This window comes from Rana temporaria, chromosome 3 (assembly GCF_905171775.1).
Source record: "Rana temporaria chromosome 3, aRanTem1.1, whole genome shotgun sequence".
NCBI lineage: Eukaryota > Metazoa > Chordata > Amphibia > Anura > Ranidae > Rana > Rana temporaria.
The window spans coordinates 352,192,929-352,214,372 of NC_053491.1; the positions used below are offsets into that span (position 1 = coordinate 352,192,929).

General features: G+C 44.3%; 1 protein-coding gene and 1 pseudogene across 2 annotated transcripts in view; both read left to right on the plus strand.

Moving 5' to 3' along the window:
- The window catches only part of CRACR2A (calcium release activated channel regulator 2A), a 200,725-nt gene that overhangs the window by 59,902 nt on the left and 119,379 nt on the right, over window positions 1-21,444 (plus strand). The gene's annotated exons all lie outside the window — the stretch shown is intronic.
- Window positions 104-1,761, plus strand: LOC120932651 (annotated as a pseudogene).

The following is a 21,444-nucleotide window of genomic DNA, read 5'->3' on the forward strand; positions in this document are numbered from 1 at the left end:
AAACTGGTCGTGTGTACGGGGCCTTAGGCCGCTGAGGGAATGACACTCCTATTGTCAGGGATTGCCGAGGAGGATTACCCGGGGCTTCGCAGGAAACCAAGCTGCTGTTGCTGGGGGAGACACGCTGTGCTGACTGAGGCCTACACTGTGAGCTGAGCCTGCCAGAGGCAAGAGAGAGAGCCCCGGCACCACCATCTCTAATCCCTATCCAGAGCTCCAAGTAGGGATATGTCCTCAGCACCAACCACTCCTCCATCAGTGGATAAAGTAGACAGATTTTCTAGGAGGTCCGCCAGAAAAGCCAGGCAGAAGAGGTCCCAAAGCTCTTCACAGTTCGTGTCTCAGGGCAAGCCAATCGAGTTAATGCCTCTGCCTCTGCTTAAAGACGTCCCAACCTCAGAGCAGCCTGAACTGTTCCTTAAGAAACTTCAGCAGTGCTGTGTCATTTTTGATTTTATGGATACATTGTGCGATCTTAAAATGAAAGAATACAAGCGCTCAACTCTGAATGAATTGGTGGACTACATCACAATAAGCAGAGGCTGCCTCACAGAACAGACGTACCCTGAAGTAGTAAGAATGGTATTCTGAAATATATTTAGGACTATCCCTCCGAGTGACAGCAATGAGTTTGATCCCGAAGAAGATGAACCAACTCTCGAAGCATCATGGCCTTATTTACAGCTTGCATATGAATTTTTCAGAAGGTTTTTGGAAAGCCAAGAATTTCAACCCAGTGTTGCCAAAAGGTACATAGATCAAACTTTGTATTACAGCTGTTAGAGCTTTTCGACAGTGAAGACCCTCGTGAAAGGGACTATTTAAAAACGGTCTTACACAGCATTTATGGCTGGGACTTAGAGCATTTATTCGAAAACAGATTAACAATATTTTTCTACGATTTGTTTATGAAACTGAACACTTTAATGGTGTAGCAGAACTGCTGGAAATATTAGGAAGTATTATAAATGGCTTTGCATTACCTTTGAAAGCGGAGCATAAACAGTTCCTTGTGAAAGTGCTGATTCCCCTGCATACTGTCAGGAGCTTATCCCTTTTCCACGCACAGCTGTCATACTGTATAGTACAGTTTCTTGAAAAAGACCCCACCCTCACAGAACCAGTTATTAGAGGACTGATGAAATTTTGGCCAAAAACATGTAGTCAAAAAGAGGTTATGTTTCTTGGGGAGCTTGAAGAGATCTTGGATGTCATTGAACCATCACAGTTTGTTAAAATCCAGGAGCCTTTGTTTAAACAGATTTCCAAGTGTGTCTCCAGACCTCATTTCCAGGTGGCAGAGCGGGCTTTATACTATTGGAACAATGAATACATAATGAGTTTAATAGAGGAGAATTCTAATGTGATCCTTCCCATCATGTTTGCAAGTCTCTACAGGATTTCTAAAGAACACTGGAATCCGGCGATCGTGGCTCTCCAATGTGTTAAAAGCGTGTATGGAGATGAACAGCACTTTGTTTGATGAACTGACCGCCACATACAATGAGAAGAAAAAAAGAAAAGGAACGTGAAGAACTCTGGAAAAAGCTAGAGGACCTTGAACTGAAGAGAGGTCTTAGGAGCGATGGTATTATCCCAACTTAACAAAGGAAGATCCTGCAACTTTATCCTGTGGAGTCACATGTATGTAGTAGAAGATGGAGCAGCAGTTTTCTGTATCGTGCAACTTTACAGTAGATAACATTTGTTTCATTATTACAACAGCACTGTATATAACTGTCTAAGTAAAGAAAGAAAAAATATATATATGGACTTTAATCCCCCCAAAAAAAAAGAAAGCACCAAAAATCTCTTTTTGGCCACATAGCTTCTGTTAACCTCCCTGGCGGTAATTCTGAGTCTGGCTCGGGGTGGAAATCCAGTACCATTAGTGGTATCCCCGAGCCAGACTCGGGATTGCATCGCAGTATTCAGGCGGAAATTTACTTACCTTGTCCCCTGGATCCTGCAATGTCTCCCCGCCGTGTGATCGAGCTGTCTCCTCGCTCGATTCACACAGTGCCCGTGTGCCACCGAGCTCCGTTCCCTGCGACGTTACGACGCACAGGGGGCGGAGATTGGCACCAAATAAAAAAAAATAAAAACACAGTACACATACAGTATACTGTAATCTTACAGTACTGAATAAAATAAATACACACCCCCTTTGTCCCTAGTGATCTTCCCAGTGACCTGCGTGCACTTTTATATAATAAAGACTGTTCTTTCTGACTGGAAACTGTAGATTGTCCATAGCAACCAAAATGTGTCCCTGTATGTCAAAAGTGGTTTTAGACCAGCTAGAAAACAGCGATAATAAATTAGAATCACTTGCAGAATTGAGCGATAGTGATTTTTGGGGAAATTCGTCATCAAACACTGAAAGTAATAATTTTTATTATTATTATATTATTATTTGTTATAATTTTTTATAGTTATTTATTATATTATAATTTATTATTTTGTGTTTCAAACTTTATCATACCCGGGATATCTACTAGACTCTTGTTTGGACAGATTTATGTGAGTTATTCCTAAGAATTACAGGCCTACAATATAAAACGCCAAATTTCCATGCAAAACAATTGTACCGCTTTCAGCACCAAAAATCAGAAAGAATCATACCACCAGGGAGATTAAGATAGCTTATCCTACCAACCTACTCTATCTTCTCAAGACCCTACTAATTTCTATCCCATCTATTCTTCTTAAACTAGAGCTTATAGCCAAGAAGTGAATATACCCATCCCCCAAACTCATGCTTTATGGGTGAAAACGGTCAAAAATATTTAATGTATCAGCATAGGCGATTCTCCGACAAATTTTCAAAATTATGTAACAGCTGGGTTAACCGGGACTTGCTCCACCAAAACAAATTAATTCGAGACAGGCTATTGGGCTGATTTATATGAACCCAAGTATTGAAACTTTGATTTCCCTCCATCTCTATATCCTATTAAACAAGTGACAATAAATGTACAGTTTCAGGGTTTTGAATCTTGATATTTATTGTATCACTAGGCTGACACATACATAATTGCAACAGTTCAGTGAAGGTAAGGATGGTCAGGCCTTACAGAGCTCTGAAGAGTATACAGTCTCAGGCCTTGTACACACGAGCAGACATGTCCGATGAAAACGGTCTGTAGACCGTTTTCATCAGACATGTCTGCTGGGAGCTTTTGGTCTGATGTGTGTACACACCATCAGACCAAAATCCCTGCGGACAGAGAACGCGGTGATGTATAAGACACCGACGTTCTCTAACACGCAAGTTCAATGCTTCCACGCATGCGTCGAATCAATTTGACGCATGCAAGGGATTTCGGGCCGCTGGTTATACGTCATAACCAGCGGACATGTCCGATGAGTCGTACTAACCATCGGACATGTCCGACGGACATGTGTGACGGTATCGGTATGATATCCCCGTCAAGCATTCCCTCCTCTCCATACAAGAACATCACAGGATTCCCCACACATGAGTCAAGACTGGATGCTGGAACCAAGACACTTTATTGACACAAAAACTCAGCTTATATGTGGTTACAGCCTGTTAGGAACGCCCCCCTCACACAGTGGGGTTTCCCATACAGATTATAGGAGACAAGTCGGAGCCGACCATGCAGACACGTTTCTTTAGATAAAGACATCACTGGAGTTAATTACTACACTTAAGCAATCAGAATAATTAACATACTACTTCTCTAATCATTTAGCCTGATGATACAATACACATCTTTTAAGGGTAAACACAGATCTTCTTTACACAACACAATAGATCAATTAACGTTTAGAATAGTGAGGGGACATTAGCACGTCAATAACCTGTCAGAGGAATGAATCACACATGAAATTCCTTTCTACCTCTACCCATGGCTAGCAGGGAGCAGTACACTGAGACATATAGGCAAATGTATCACAATGGCCCCCCTTTTGCTCCCTGCTCCGGCAAATCCGGTTGGACCTTCCCTGGTCCAGTAGGGTTGACGGGTTCAGAGCTTTTAGTCCGAGGTTAACTCCGTTTGGCATGACTGACCTCCCTTGACAACTGCTTCAGACTCAGGTATGTCACCGGGTCGTCAGATCACACGCCGGTCAGTCCCCAAGTCTTTGTGCGATCTGCAAAGTCACCAGAAGTCAGTGTGAAGACAGCAAATGGGTCTGTGCGCCGCCGTCTAGGTGTCCCGCTATGGGAGGGGGCAGGTTATGGCTCTGAAGTGACAGTCACAGGAGATTCATAAAAAGGAAAAGTTATATTTGTTGTAGCACTGGTGCTCAGAGTCCGGGGGGGGGGGAGAGAGGGGACTCAGAGCCCCATAAGGTCAGCCACCCCCTGCTCCCTCCGCAGCCGCCGGTTCTCCTCTTGGAGCTTCTCCAGCTCCATCTCCAGTTCATGGAGCCTGGGGGGGTCAGCCTGCTGTGACCTCAGGTGGTTGTTCTCCTCCTCCATGCGGCTTATGCACTCCTCCAGCTCTATGTACTCACGGATCAGATCCTGCTTGCTCATGTCCTGCAGGCTCTCCACGTGGTCCTTCATCATCAGGAACTGGGTGGTGGTGTAAGGGGCCACCGGTGGGCCCTTGGCGAACATCTCGGCCCGCATCTGGGACGCCCGCTGCGACTCCCTCTCCTCCAGTCGCTTCTTCTCCTCCCAGGTCCGCTGGTTATATGACTTCCAGGACCTCTTCTTCTTGAAGGATGGCCGGCGGTGCCTCTTTCTGCCCAGCTCCCTCCAGAGCCCCTCCGGCTCAGGGCTGGAGCCCATGACCAGCTGACAATGGTGTTCCCTGTTGTCCGTAATAGCAGATTGTACCATGAGGGCTTCGTAAGGGGTGCCCAATGGTTCTTCCCGACCCCGCTCCTGGGGATCCCAAGCCGAGTCTACACAATGGGCTGCTGCTGGTGGGCGGTACCCAGGTTGAGACCAATTTGACCTGGTGTTGTCATTCATGGGGCAATTCTGCTTGAAGTGACCCAACTGTTTGCACCGGAAGCAGCATTGTTCGTTGTCCTCCTGGCGTGGATAGCGAGGGCTAGATGTCACCGGTCTGTTAGGAGGTTGGTATCTAGCGGCTGGTGGGTGTGAGGGCGCCGTTGGTCGTGGAGGTTGTACCCATGGTGTGACCTGGTTTGTAGTATCCGCATATTCATCCGCCAACTTCGCGGCCTCTGGTAGAGTCATGGGCCTGCGATCTCTCACCCAATCTTTGACATCCGTCTGGATGTGATTGTAAAATTGCTCCAGGAGCATTAGTTGCAAAATGTCCTCTGCGGTGGTGGCCTGGCTGCTGTTAACCCAGTTAGAGGCCGACAGGGACAGCTGGCATGCCCATTCTGCGTAAGAGTCTTTCGTGGTTTTGCGTGAGTCCCTGAACTTCTGTCGGTGGGACTCTGGGGTTACTGCATAACGAGCCAGGAGCACTTCTTTAACCCGGGCGTAGCTATGGATATCCTGATCTGGCACGGTCCGGAAAGCATCAGAAGCTTTGCCTGACAGTTTGCCTGACAATATTGCAACCCACTCTCTTCTAGCTATTCGGTGCAGGTTACATTGTCGCTCAAAATCCGCCAGGTAGTTATCAATTTCACAGTCCTTTTCATCAAAAGCTTTAAAAGCGCTAAACGGAATCTTCCTTGCGTCTGCTGTGCTGTACTCACTGTTCGGAGAAGGTGCGGCTGCTTGTTGGACTGCTGCCAGTTTTAACTGTAGTTCTGCGTCCCTTATTTGTTTATCCTTCTGTAGTTCTGCGTCCCTTATTTGTTTAGCCTTCTGTAGTTCTGCGTCCCTTATTTGTTTAGCCTTCTGTAGTTCTGCGTCTCTTATTTGTTTAGCCTTCTGTAGTTCTGCGTTTACTAACATGTCCATCACTTTCAGCACCACATCCGGCGTTGGGTTCGGGCCGAACCACGCTAGCTTCTCTCTCATTAGCTTGTTGGCTGGCGATTCCTCCTCCTGAATCACTGGTGTATCCATCTCTTGTACTGCTGGCGTTGCTGCAATCCCGTCCTCCTGGTCTATCTCCATTGATTCCGCTATGATGACCCGCTTGGTTTTGTTGCTAGCAATCCTTCCAGTAGTTCTTCCAGTGTCTGCTTGGAATCCGGGTGTGAAGGAGAGTAGAAGGGAAGATCCCGCTGCTGCCAACCAATTTGTGACGGTATCGGTATGATATCCCCGTCAAGCATTCCCTCCTCTCCATACAAGAACATCGCAGGATTCCCCACACATGAGTCAAGACTGGATGCTGGAACCAAGACACTTTATTGACACAAAAACTCAGCTTATATGTGGTTACAGCCTGTTAGGAACGCCCCCTCACACAGTGGGGTTTCCCATACAGATTATAGGAGACAAGTCGGAGCCGACCATGCAGACACGTTTCTTTAGATAAAGACATCACTGGAGTTAATTACTACACTGAAGCAATCAGAATAATTAACATACTACTTCTCTAATCATTTAGCCTGATGATACAATACACATCTTTTAAGGGTAAACACAGATCTTCTTTACACAACACAATAGATCAATTAACGTTTAGAATAGTGAGGGGACATTAGCACGTCAATAACCTGTCAGAGGAATGAATCACACATGAAATTCCTTTCTACCTCTACCCATGGCTAGCAGGGAGCAGTACACTGAGACATATAGGCAAATGTATCACAACATGTTTCCAGCAGACAAGTTTCTTAGAATGCTAAGAAACTTTTGTCCGCTGGAAACCTGTCCGCTAGGCCGTAAAACTGTCCTCTAGGCCCTACACACGGTCGGACATGTCCGCGGAAACTGGTCCGCGGACCAGTTTCAGCGGACATGTTCGGTCGTGTGTACAAGGCCTTACAGTTATACTAAGATGAGGGCATACTGCCTCTTATTCTTGGACACTCGACTTTTGTCTGGTTTACTTCGTTATATGTGTACCCTGACAATGGGGACACTTTACTCACCCCCCTTACTTTAAGTAGAGTTCCACCCACTTTTGAAAGGTGGTTTTAAACTAAAGACCACCCGTTGTTTTTGGATATTTAAAAACGTTTTTTTTCTAAAGTACCTTTTTCTGAAATACTAAGTATACTTCGGTTACAGTCGGGCCGTGGCGCAGGACATCATGTACTCTTCTGCAGTGAGCCCCCTCGCTGTCTTCTGGGATCTGTGTGTGTCCCAGGAGACAAGCTGGACATTCACAACGCACCGCGAGACTCACGCATGAGCAGTAGGAAACCGGCTGTGAAGACGCAAGGCTCCAGTGCCGGTTTCTCTTAGTTAGAATGGTGGCGTCTGGACCCAATCCGATGGACAGAACAGCCGCGGGTGGGCTGACATTGTGGGCTCCATCGTGGACAGGTAAGTGTCCTTAATAAAAGTCATCAGCTACAGAGTTTGTAGCTGCTGACTTAAAAAAAATGTTTGTGGCTCGAATTCCGCTTTAAGTACAATGCTATGCGTTTCAAAATACATGTTGCAATCTCTGATAAGATTAAAGCCTCCTACATAACTCTCCAAGACTTCCACATGGCTCAGTCTGCACACATGCTTGTAACAGCATGAGCCGAGGGTTAATGTTGTCATTGTACAACGTATGTAATCTGCTAATCAATTCTGGCAGAACCTGTTGTGGAGAGACCTGGCTGGAAACACAAGAGCACTGAGAGATTACAATCATGGGCTCTCACTTATACTGTGTCATTCTCTGGCTTCACAAATGTTTTCTATATTTAGAAAATAATTATTTGATTTTGCAGAACAGCTTAGCTGGGTTTCTCCTGTTTATTTGTGACTTGATTTGCACTCCACAATATGCATATTATTCATTGCAGGTAAGCAAAAGTGTAGGAAATTTAAAACTGAACTCCAGGCAAACAGCTAAATACAGTACACAGATAAAAAATAAGGGTGCTGTTTTATCTGCCAAAAGGTTTGGGCAGGACATTAACTGTTTTGGGTGGATGTCATATGCTGTGCAATCTGTCACTGATCGGTGTACTGGCCGCTGCTGGTATCATATGATCACTGCGACCAACCACAAAAAATTACATGACAATTGCGCACAATGAATGGCTTTGATTCATGCCATTCATTGTGTTAATCATGTGATTGGTAACAGTGATCACATGGTACAGAGCCCATCTGTACCATGTGATTAGCTATGGCCAATCACAGCTAACTTCAATAGTAAACACTAAATGAATCAGTTTCATTCAGTAAAAATTATTGCTTATAACAGTGAAAATTCACTGGTCAGTGTTTCTCAACACCAGTCCTCAAGGCGCCCCAACAGGTTAGGTTTTCAGGGTTTCCCTCAGGTGAAACAGCTGTGGTAATACAGTATTGCTCTGGTCACTATGTTAAAAAAAAAAATGGAACCAAAAAATGTAATACAAAAGAAAAAAAATGTAAAAAAATTATATATTTTTATTCTTTTTTACATATTGTCACCAGTCCCAGTCCCTGATCACCACCACACCAGTTATATGTTGACGCTGTACTGCACTGGTGACAGTTTGTAAAAAAAAAAACTTTTTTATTTTTTTATTTCTTTATTTGCCAAAAATGTACAACTACAAAAACTCGCCATGCCTCTTACTAAATACCTTGGACTGTCTACTTTCCAAAAATGGGGGGTCATTTGGGGGATATTTGCACAGTGCTGCCGTTTTTGGGCCTCAAGAAATGAGAGGCTGTCAGTACATAAGAATTGACCGATTTATACGTTTGTGGACTCCTACAAACTGAATAATATACACTGATTTGGGTTATTTTCACCAAAGACAAAGATACAGTTTGGCCTTAATTTATGAAGAAACTATATTTCTTTGCAAAATATTATAACAGAAACAAAGAAAAATGCGTATTATTTAAAAATGTGGGTCATTTTTTATTTATTTAGCAAAAAAAAAAAACACAATAAAAAAATGATAAAAATTTCATATAGGTACAGTTTTGCATAACCAATTGTCATTCAAATTGTGACTGCGCCGAAAGCTGAAAATTGACCTGGGCAGGAAGCCCTTTTCCCCATCCACATTGAATGTTTGGATTGGAGAATATATTAATTTTCTTTTGTTCAACCTGCTGATTGAACGAAACAAAATGACTCATGCATGGCCATGATTAGAGAGGCCATACGTTATACAAGTTTCTTATTCAATGATTGCCTGATTACAAACAAATTGAATGTGCTTAGGTTTGACCTCATAGTTAGGTTGATTTACTAAAGGCAAATAGACTGTGAATTCTGCAAGTGCAGATGCTCCAGAGTTTAGTAAAGGAGCAGAAGCTCTGCTGACTTTCACCATTCAATCATGTGTAAGTAAAAATGTTTTTTTCCTTGCACGTGATTGGGTACTTTTTACAAAGTGAAGATTTACCTCATGTAAGCCCTGGAGCAGCTGCACTTTGAAAAGTGCACAATCTATTTACCTTTATTAAATCAACCCCATTGTATGGTTTAGGTAATTCTAAAGGAGAATTGTACAAGAAAATTGTATAATGTGTGGCCAGCCTTTGTCCCACAAATGCACAACACATACACAGATTGGAGGGGTGTGACACAGCCTTTGATTGGCAGAACCTACCCCACTTTACAGTGTAGAGCAGTGGTTCTCAACCTTACTAGTGCCATGACCCCTTGATAAAAATTTCCCAAGTTGTGGGGACCCCTAACAGTAAAATTATTTTCGTAGCATGGCGCTCCCGAGTCCCCTCCACTCGTACAGTATTAAAACCTCATATGGTACATTTTAGGATGTACCACTCTCTTTGTTCTCTTTTCTTTCCATTGTATCTCTCTTTCTATCCAAATTTCTTATTTTTTTTCACCCACCCATCCCTCTTTCTTTCTTCCTCACCCCTTTTTTTCCCTCCTTTCCATGTATTATCTATTTTTATTCATTGTTTTACTCCTTAGTGGGGGGGGATGGGATGAGTGGCAATGCTGGGGGGAGTTCTGTTCAGCCAACTTAGATGCTCTTGATCAAAGTCATCTGCTGATCTGAGAACTGTAGTGGGGATTTTTAATGGCAACTATAATCACAGGTAGTATTACTCACTGTGTCTCTGACTTTGTGGCGTCTCGTAGCAGTGACACCTATGCTGAAATCAGGTCTCCTCCAGCCCCTCCCACCTCACCAGTCAACTTACCTCTAGTCTCTACCCCCCAGCCATGCCGTGAACTGAATGTGTGGCTGTGAAGAGGCTGAGTAGGTGTCCGTGGGCTCCAGGAACAGCCCAGCTGGGCGGCCACAGGCTCCAGGGACAGCCCTGCTGGGCAGCCGCAAAACAGTTGAGAGTGGTGCGGGAACAGCCCAGGATTCGGTGACCCCTGGCAAATCATCATTTGACCCCCGAGGGGGTCCCGACCCCCAGGTTGAGAACCAATGGTGTAGAGTGAAAGCTATCATTAATCAACTTAAACTCTGCCTACACTATGGTATTGAAAAAATAATAATAATACCCCAATGCTTTTTTATTTTTTTTTAGATTAAATTAAATACAGTGGCATAATCGTTATATATAAATGGATGGCTTGCTTAGTGGCAATTAAACATTTAGGGCCAGATTCACATAGAATTGCGGCCGTGTAACGTAACCCGTTTACGTTACACCGCCGCAAGTTTTCAGTGTTAGTGCCCGATCCACAAAGCACTTACCTGTAAACTTGCGGCGGTGTATCGTAAACACGTCCGGCGCAAGCCCGCCCAATTCAAATGGGGCGGGTACCATTTAAATTAGGCGCGCTCCCGCGCCGGACGTACTGCGCATGCTCCGTTCGCAATTTTCCCGATGTGCTTTGCGCGAAATTACGGCGGTGCGACGTGTTTGTGAATCGCGACGTGCGTAACGTACTTACGCTGGGAAAAACAAAAAATTCAAAAGCGACGCGGGAACGACGGGCATACTTTAACATGGTGGAGTAATTTTACACCATGTTAAAGTACCCCTAACTTTGCGATGGGAAACTAAGACTTGCGCCGACGGAACGACGGGAAAAACCTTTGTGGATCGCCGTAACTGCTAATTTGCATACCCGACGCTGGAATACGACACAAACTCCACCCAGCGGCGGCCGAGGTACTGCATCCTAAGATCCGACGGTGTAAGTCAATTACACCTGTCAGATCTTAGGGCTATCTATGCGGAACTGATTCTATGAATCAGCCGCATAGATAGAACAAGAGATACGACGGTGTATCAGGAGATACGCCGTCGTATCTGTTCTGTGAATCTGGCCCTGTATGTTTAGTATCACAATAATTTTAAAGTGTATTTACAGTCATAACTATTTTAATAGAATAGGAACGAGTTAAAAACCCCTATTAGTTTATTTTTCCTGGGTGTCCTGTAGTGGAGATATCATTTAATTTCCTGTCCTAATGACACTACAGGAAATTAGGTATTCACTGCTATTGTTTTAGTTACAACTGGGTTCACATCTCTTCCTGTCCCTATGACAATAGAGTAAGGAAAGGGATGGTCAACATTCAGGATGACATCCAAAAAAAATTGTATTTCTTTATTCAGTAAACATGTACAATGCTGTAAAACAGCCACACGTTTCAGACATTAGTCCTTAGTCATGGGTAAGGACTAACGTCTGAAATGCGTAGGCTGTTTTACATTTACTCTGGTATGTTGGAAGTGTCAGGAGCCTTAAAGCCGAGGTTCACCCAAATTGATAGTCTATTTTCACTGCTTCCTTGTACACCTGTGATAGACAAATGACCCCTGTTTTATTAATATGACTTGTAATAACCTTAATAATTAGCACTTCCTGGGTTTTCCTCCCGTGGGAGTAGGCATGTCCCCGGCGGCGCAGTGTGTTATGGGAGCTCACTGTGCCATCGCTGATGTTTCACTAGCTGTGAATGCCATCACATCGGGGCGTGTACTTTCAATGACGCCGCCCGTTGTGATGGCAACCAGGATGTTTACGGTGCAGGTTGCCGTAAACAGTTTGCATACCCGTGATAGAGCGGTGAATGCCGGGAGCAGAGCATTCACCGCTTCCAGGAAGTAATTGCTTGTGGGCCCACAAGCAAAATGGCAAATGCCTAAATCGCAAGATATACGTTTCTCTTTAGTAAGAAAACGGACAGGTGATGTTTGAAGATGCCTAACAAGTGATTAATCAATTCAGATATATAACACCACTGATTACACACACAAAAAAAAATCAATTGGTCGCGGAACCTCCGCTTTAAGGTCTAAGCACTGGGCGGACTTTAAAGGCAACAACAGCACCAGTATAGATTAAAAAAGCCACAAAAAAGGTGTCCACCTAGGATAACATTTCTAAAAAGAAATGGTTAACTGTTTAGCTTATATAATATATAAATGAGTTTTCATCATATCAGAAATGAGTTTTGTTGCCACATCTCTGGTATATAGGAAAAAAGGAAACCCCCCTTGGTTGGGACTTTAAAGACAACAACAGCACAAGTATAGAGTAAAAAGTATTTATTATTACACATAAAATTTGATCATACAAACATGTAATAATCAGTAAAAACATACCACCTGTTTTCCTCCTATGACAATAGACACCCAGGCAAATAGAGAATGTATATCTACCTAACTGGGACACAGACAGCAATAAAAACATGGGGTTTAATGACTCCACACATATAAAAATAAAAATAAAGTTTTGGCTTTACATACACTTTAGGTCATTAACGCTACACATTGGGGTTGATTTACTAAAACTGGAGCGTGCAAAATCTGGCTACCATGCACAGCTGCACCAATCCGCTTCTAACTTCAGCTTGTTCAATTAAGTTTTGAAAATAAAACCTGGAAGCTGATTGGTTTCTATGCAGAGCTGCACCAGATTTTGCACTCTCCAGTTTTAGTAAATTGACCCCATTGTGTTGTTTCTTTCATGTTCCCTGTAAGCACAGGTGTGATTGGCTCCTAGTGCTGCCTCTTTTAGACTCCTTTTACACTGGGGCGCGGGTCGTGTCAGTGGTAAAGCGCTTTACTGGTTCTGTGCGGACGGTAGCGCGGCGTTTTTAACCCCAAAGAAGGTGTTAGCAAGGGGTTAAAAGTGCCACTGCCGAATCACTTTGCAGGCACTTTGGCAGCGTTTCAAATTGATTTCAATGGCAGGGTGGTGTGGGAGTGGTGTATACACCACTCCCACACTGCCCCAAAGACGTTGCTTGCAAGATATTTTTTTCCGTCTTTTCTTCCGGCTTGGGAGGCGCTTTTCAGGCGCTATTTTTAGCGCTAAAATGCCTGAAATGCGCCTTCAGTGTGGAAGGGGTCTTACAGTCTAAGCTTGCATAACTGCACCAGAGAACATCCAATTGCTATTGGGAACTAGGAACCTCTGGCTCAACCGCATGTGTAGGTTTAGCAAACATTTAAATGATAATTTTATGTGTAGTGCCCTGCTCCTGTTGAGTAGGCGCTATTTGTAAATTTAGTTATCTGAGCTGTAGTTTAGCTCAGAATTTTATGCCAAATTATGGGTCTCTGTTCCAGCTCGGCTACGTTGCACATCTTCCACCTGACTGTGGGCGTCGCTGTCACCAGGAGTCAAGGTTGGAACTGCAATGTGCTGCGTGTATTGGGTGCCTCTTGCCCAGAAGCAGCTCAGAAGTGTGGTCCCCCCGTCCGTTCAAATACTTAGTGGCAGCAAGGGACAGGCTAATCCAGTTTAAATTTTTACATAGAATATATTATACCCCAGCCAGATTGGCACGGATATACCCATCGGTGCCGGCCGAGTGCTGGAGGTGTACTTTTTCCCCTGCTGACGCGCAACATGTGTTCTGGACGTGCCCCCAGATCCAACAGTTCTGGACTGGGGTCACGGCCTGTATTGCAGAGGTGCTGGGGGTTCCGGTCCCACGGGAAATTAGTGTCTGTTTACTGGGTCTGGTGGAAGAGGTGGTACCGTCTAGGGCTCACAGAACATTACTGAGTATCTTACTGTTTTATGGGAAGAAAGCCATTTTGCTCAAATGGAGGAATTCAGGGGCCCCTGAAATTGCTTTTTGGAAAGGTTTGGTGAACGCTATGCTACCCTACTATAAAGCAACGTACCTATCACGGGGATGTGTCGGGAAATTCTAGAAGGTGTGGAGGGCCTGGTATGAATCAGACCACACGGTTGGGTAAAGGACAGATGGCTAATTTATAAATAAGTATGTATATAAGCTGGCCAGAGGACTTATTCCAGGTGTTTCGGGGATGCTGTTTGTGACATGCCACAGAGGGGACTATTTCTGCTGAAGTTGTCCCGGGTTAAGGCTGGTGGGGGAAGGGAACTGAGTAGGGGGGTGGGTGGGGGGGGGGGGAGTTCCGCAGGAGTTTTTGTTGTAAATACACCATCTGCGATGGCATAGTTTTTATGTTCCCGGTCATGTTGGCCGACAATTAACCTTGGAGATGTGCCAAGGTATGTTATTTTTTGCTTTTCTTTTTTGTTGTATGTGCATAAAACCTTTAATAAACGCTCTGCATTCTGGGGAGGGGTACTTAAGGGACAGCCACCATACTGGCGGGGTCTTCCGGTCCCTACCTGATGGCCCTCCTGGCCTCAGGGATGTGTTAGCAGCCTTTTGGTCTTTGGGCCTGCTGGCCGAGGCACCGTTTGCTGTGAGTAGGCCCAGGAGTGGGGTCTAATGGTCTGGGGGTAGTCCCATGCTGTCGGTAGAAGCCGAACAATTGGGGATCCAATTGGAGGACGCATCCTGGCCAATTTACTTCACCGTGCTGCTGGCCTGGCTGAAAGATCCTGGCACCGCGAGCAGTGTAATTTATTTGAACTTTGCAAAGTGTGTGTGTAGTTACCTGGTCCTGTGGCAGAGGACTGTGTAACGACTCAACGGCACTCATCAAGTCTGTGGCAGAGACTTTTGATCGAGCTTCGCACAGGCTGCTAGGTCAGTGAGAGAGGCCTATCCGGTGGTTGCTAAATCCAGTGTGGAAACAACGTGTTTTTTCCTCTGGATCCAAGGTCATACCCGTGATCCGCAAAGCAAGATACCTAAATCCTCCCCACCCCCTTCACCCTGCTAATGGAACTTGTTTAATAAAACCCTTGAAGAAAAAGAAACAAAGTGTTGGTTGCGGACATTTGTAACTCTTTAAGAAGGATCCCTAGGACAAGAATGGTGAACAGTAAGGTAACGGCAGGCCCAAATCTAAACCAGCAGCTCCTTCGGTGGTAGTGCTACATATGTTTTTTGAATAACCTTGATGTCTGTATTTTTGGCCCTCTTTTTTTTTTATATATTTCGACCTGGATTTTAGCTTTAACACTCTCTCTGTTCTACTCTGTACTATCAAATTGTAAAAAAGGAAAAAGATGGAGTTCTATTTATGCCCCATACTTCCCGTTCTATTTATAGACAAAGGTCCCTCTGTTTCGTTTAGTCTATCAGTCACACATATTATATTTTGGACCCAAAACCTGTTTTTTGCTCTGGCAGATTTTCTATTTATCATGCTATTGTTCATCCCAGGACCCCATCATCAATCTTACTGTCATCCCACAGATGACTAGGCATCCATTTGGATCTATATTTATCCCAGAATTGCAATGCAGCACAAATTACAAGCTAGAAAAGCTGACCTTGGTCAATATCAATTCTGGAAACAGAGACAGACGAATAAGCACTTTCACTTTTCCCATCATTCCAGAAAATGGATAAACTTGATAAACCTGACATCTCTGTGAATTACTTTTACAGCGGTTATGTTGACTGGTATGACAAACTATTGACAAAATGTTCCCGCCATACTGTATGAGACATATACGAGTAGCAACCTATTTGACCATTAAAGTAGATCTAAACCTTAAAGTGGTTGTAAAGGCACAAGGTTTTTTACCTTCATGTATCCCATGAAGGTCAAAAAACCTTCTGTGTGCAGCACATGCCTTGAGAGCATTGGCACTCCGGGGAATCGCACTCAGGATTGGCTTTTGGCAGCATTGGCTCCTACTGCTTTCAATCACAGCCAGTGAGCCAATCAGGACATGGAGAGGGACAGGCTGAGCCATGGCTCCATGTGTGAATAGACACATAGAACCGCAGGTCAGGAGTGCGCCTGCTTGGGTGCCCTTACAGCAAGCTGCTTGCTGTGGGAGCACCAGCAGGAGGGAGGAGCCAGGAGCATCAGCTTGGGACCCGAGTAGAGGAGGATCTGGGCTGCTCTGTGCAAAACCATTGCACAAAACAGGTAAGTATAACATGTTTGTTATTTTTAAACAAAAAAAAAACAAGACTAGTATCGCTTTAGGATTAAAATCATGAATTTTACCTATAGGTAATTTTATCTATAAGCCTTACCTTTAGGTAGTGTAAATATCTCCTAAAGGGTCACCGTTTAGGAACGATTTACTGTACATGCAGCTGGTGACATCCGGGTGACATCCGGGCTGTTCCTTCAGAGTCCTGTGCCTTAAATGGCAGCTCCAGTCACTCACACTGCCAGAGTCCGTGAACCCAGAAGGTAGACCGGGTGAAGATGGAAGTGTCAGCGGTGACAGCGCGTTGCTGGAGGGCTTCATTCTAAGGTTCTAAGGTAAGCTTTGCATACTAGCACATTATAATTTTACTTTGCAGGTTTAAAAAAAAAAAAACTTCTGGCGGGTTACTACTGCTTTAACTCAAAAAAAAAATGTAACCCTAAAATCTGTAGTTACATTTTAGTTAACCTTTATTTTTATTGAATCCTTAATTCCCTTTTCTTCTTTGTATTTTTAGTTTATGTAGCCCCAAGTTAAAGAGCTTGGTGGGGGCGAGTACTTTAGCATTCTCACTTTGTCTCCTGGCACTGAGAACAAATACCACTGAGGCCTCGTACACACGACTGAGAAACTCGACGGGCGAAACACATCGTTTTCCTCATCGAGTTCCTTGTTAGGCTTGTCGAGGAACTCGACAAGCTTGCTTTGCATACACACTGTCAAGACAAAATCTCCTCATTCTCAAATGCGGTGACATACAACACATACAACGGCAGGGGAAGTTCGATTCCACTGGCTAAACTCTTGGGGCTGGTTTTGCTAATCTCATTTGTTTGCGTGTTAAGTAAAAGTTTGTTAAGAGACGATTTGCACTTTTCAGTCTTTTACAGCTTGAAAAATGTGTTATCTCCATTACAAATGCTACTTTTACTCCCGTCTCATACTTTATTCTGAGCAAGCGCAGGTTTCTTAGCATACACACGCTCGAGTTTCTCGTCGGAAACCAGCCCGACCAGGAACTCGACGAGCCAATTTGAGACTCCCGTCGAGGAAATAGAGAACTTGCTCTCTTTTTGGCTCGTCGAGTTTCTCGACAGTTTCCTCGACGAAGAAACTGAGGAAACAGAGGGACTACTTGTAAAGTTGGATCTGTAGTAGAGAGCAAGAGCCCCATAAGCTGATGCCAACTCTGTAGTTTTGGCTCCAAATTTTATCCTGGCTAGCGGTCTCCAGAATGGTGCCAGCAGCAAGAAAGAAGAGATCTTCAGGTCAATGTGAAGGAATAGACTGGGCATAATAGTATAGGGCTGCTTTCACACTGATGCACTGCGGTTTAACCACAAAGAGGGTGCAGTACATTGTACCTGAAACTTTCCTGAGGGTTTGCTGCGCTTAGCCATAGACTTCTATTATACCCTGTTGTTTTACCACCCCCCCAACTTTAGTGTGAATGAGCCCTAAGGGTGCCGCTGCCGAACGCAACTAAGGGCTCATTCACAAGTGCAGCAGGCGACCCCACCCCTTATGATGTCACAGTCCCGGGGCATGATGGGACCCTGACGGCATAAGAGGGTGGGGTCACCGGATGACATCACCCAGTGACTCCGCCCCATGCCTATATAAGTCATTGCGCACACGGCATTGGTCAACATCGGAAGAAGACCGGAGGAAAGAAGACGACGGAGAACACCGGGCCCCCGCTAGTAAAAGAGCAGGTAAAAGAGCAGAAGATAGCGGAGGAGCCCAGCAGAAGACACCAGAGAGTGGGAGAAGAACCGAAGAGTGGGAGAAGAGGCCAGAGAGACCCCTGAAGTCGGAAGAGACCCCCGGAGCTGCCTGTGTAGTCTGTGTAGTGTGTTTTTTATTGACACTTTTTTCCCCAGGTGAATGGGTAGGGGTATGATGTACCCCATACTCATTCACATAGGGTGGGGGGCCGGGATCTTATAGCCCCATTATTAAAGGGGGCTCCCAGATTCCGATAAGCCCCCCACACGCAGACCCCGACAACCAATGGCCAGTGTTTTCGGGAAGAGGCCCTTGTCCTCATCAACATTGGGAAAAGGTGCTTTGGGGTGGGGGGGTGCATTGCCCCCCCTGCCCCAAAGCACCAAACCCCCCATTTTGAGGGCATGTGGCTTGGTATGGTCTAGGAGGGGGGCACTCGCTCGCCCCCTGGTTCCTGACCTGCCGGACTGCGTGCTCGGATAAAGGTCTGGTATGGATTCTGGGGGGGGAACCCCCACACCATTTTTTTTGGTGTGGGGTTCCCCTTAAGATCCATATCAGACTGAGGGGTCTGGTATCGTCTTGGGGGGGAGCCTCACGCAAAAAAAGATTCTCAGCACACAAGTCGCACCGCAAGTCGGATCATCATGATCCGACTTTTGGTGCGATCTCTATTCAAATCAATGGGATCCCATAGGGAACCATTCATTTTGAATAGAGAAAGAATGACGCAGCTGAAAGCTAGCGTGGCGAAATGTGCATTGAATTCAATGCAAAACGCGGAAAAAACTTTCCTGGCGTCTGTACTAGCTTTACAGCCCGTTTTTTACAACGTCCGTGGGCATGAGGCCTTATGATTAAGCACAGCAAAGTGAAAAATGTAAAGTTATTTACCTTGTGTCCAAACCTAATCAGATGAGTCTTCAATGGCCCATTTAAGCGTATATGGTCTATTCCCTGGTAGCCAAAGTAAACTGGGCAGTTCAGTTAACAGCAGTTCATTTCAGAGTGTATTTCAAGCCACTGGTAACCAGAATAAATTCTGGGCCAAGCCTCGGTTTTTCCTTGAGCAACAGTACAGAATACATTTCTCAGACTATACTGTGATAAAATACAAAAAATAGTAACCAGAATAAATTGTACACTATTAAAAATTCATATGGGAACCCTAACATCATTTGACTGTGCAGTGGCCAGGCTTAGAATTCTGGTGCAGACATGTCACCATTGTAGGACCTGAACAACAAGAGGCTATCATGATATTTAACTTGTGGCAACCAGGCAAAACTAAAGCCTCGTACACACGACCGAGGAACTCGACGGGCGAAACACATCGTTTTCCTCGTCAAATTCCTTGTTAGGCTGTCGAGGAACTCGACAAGGCAAGTTTCTCCATTCCCGTCGAGGAAAAAGAAGACATGCTCTCTTTTTGGCTCGACAGGATCCTCGACAGTTTCCTCGTCGAAAAATGTACACACGACCGGTTTCATCTGCAAAAAAAAAAATCCCAGCAAGTTTCTTGCTGGTTTTTGCCGAGAAACTCGGTCGTGTGTACGAGGCCTAATGCCGCGTACAGACGGTCGTTTTTTGTGATGAAAAAAAACGACGTTTTAAAAAACGTCATTTAAAATGATCGTGTGTGGGCAAAACGTTGTTTTATGTCTTCAAAAAAACGACCAAAAAAAAATTCGAACATGCTCGAATTTTTTGTGTCGTTTTTCAAAACGTCGTTTTTTGTTTCACAGAAATTGACCGTGTGTAGCAAAAAACGACATTTAAAACAACTTTTTTAAACCCGTGCATGCCCAGAAGCTAGTTATGAAGTGAGCTTCAATGGAAAAAAGTGGTGAAACGTAACTTCGCTTTGCTAGAGCATTGTGAAAAAACGATGGTGTGTAGGCAACATCGTTTTTAAAAATGATGTTTCAAAAACTTCGTTTTATTTCATGATTTAAAACGTCGTTTTTTTTTCATCACAAAAAACGACCGTCTGTACGCGGCATAAGACACTGGTTATTTGTGGAACTGGCCTTTAAATAAAAATGTCTCATTTAAACAGCTCTTATTTTTTTTATCCTTATATGCATCTGTGGATTAATATTAGTTATTTCAAGAATATCAGTGGTACATTTATTCTTCTTTAAGGATCAGGAAAGGTTAATACAATTTTGAACAAAATCACTTTGAGATTAGGGAAACACTGCATTATACATAATATGCGTGGTGATATTACACAGATTTTGACATTTAGGAGAGTTAAGAATAATTTCTGACACAGAGTGCTTCTAATTTTATGATACATTAGAACAATCCTGGGCAACAAATGAAATTAGTCACTAGAGTATTAATGCTATCTATGAAACACTGTCTGAAAGAATGCTCCGTATACCCAAAGTTTTAGGTTATTCCCCACAATCATATACTGTACCAGTGCTCTTCTCACATTCATTGTGGGTAGGTCTGATTATCAAATATGTACTTTTTAACTCTTTATGTCTTTGCTTGATCTGCAGGGTCGAATCTCAGTAACTCAAAGCAAAAATGTAATTTTCCATTTTGGATAGAGTAGGGAAGGGTTATAATCTCTGTCAGTTTTTTTTTTTGTTTTTTTTTTAGTACCATCTAGTCCCCATTGAAAGATTTCTTCTCCTGTTATGGCGATCGAAATGTGGGAGTATCTTTCACTTTTACTTTTGGTGATAATGGGCACTTACAAATAGAGAGGGTGAATTTCCATAACAGCATAGTTGCCAAAATTGTAAAAAAAAATGTATAGGGGCGCTTTTTTATCTATAGGCGGAGTCTTGTTATAATTAGGGGTCAGGGCATGCGTTTGTGGGCGTGACATAGCATAAAAGAAAAATGGACGTGGCCCCCCCCCCGATGGTGGCCCTGCCAGTATCATTATACCAACAGTAGTGTGGTCGCTTTATGGGGGCCCTAAACTGATTTGCCTCCTGGCCCAGTCCGCCCCAAGACTGGCGCTACACTAAAAGTGTAGCGCAAGCTACGGGGACTCTTTTCGTGCTGCCCCCTACAAAGTGCTGCCCTAGGCCTGGGCCTTGTTGGCCTAGGCCAAGATACAGCATTGGATGGAGGGAGAAGGAGAGACAATGAAGGAAAGAGAGATGGACGGACAGCAGGCCCAGATCCTACACCATAATAGAAATATGTGTATTCCAGAGTTTAATAATCAGCAAATAAAGATACTCCAAACACATGGTGTTGGCGCTTCAATCATTCCGGCACCATCGTTGTTATGGTGTCAGGGTGATTGAACCGCATTATTTCTATTATTACATTGAAATATAAAAGGAAATAGTTCAACTCAACATAATGCTGAATTAATGTTAACCCTGAGCATTTCTTAAGCCACGTCGCCTGCCACCAGATGCCATCAGGTGCCCCCAGAGGAGTCCCTCATCACATCTGGTGTCCCCAGCAGCGGAGCCCCTCATCACATCAGGTGTCCCCAGCAGTGGAGCCCATTATCACATCTGGTGTCCTCAGG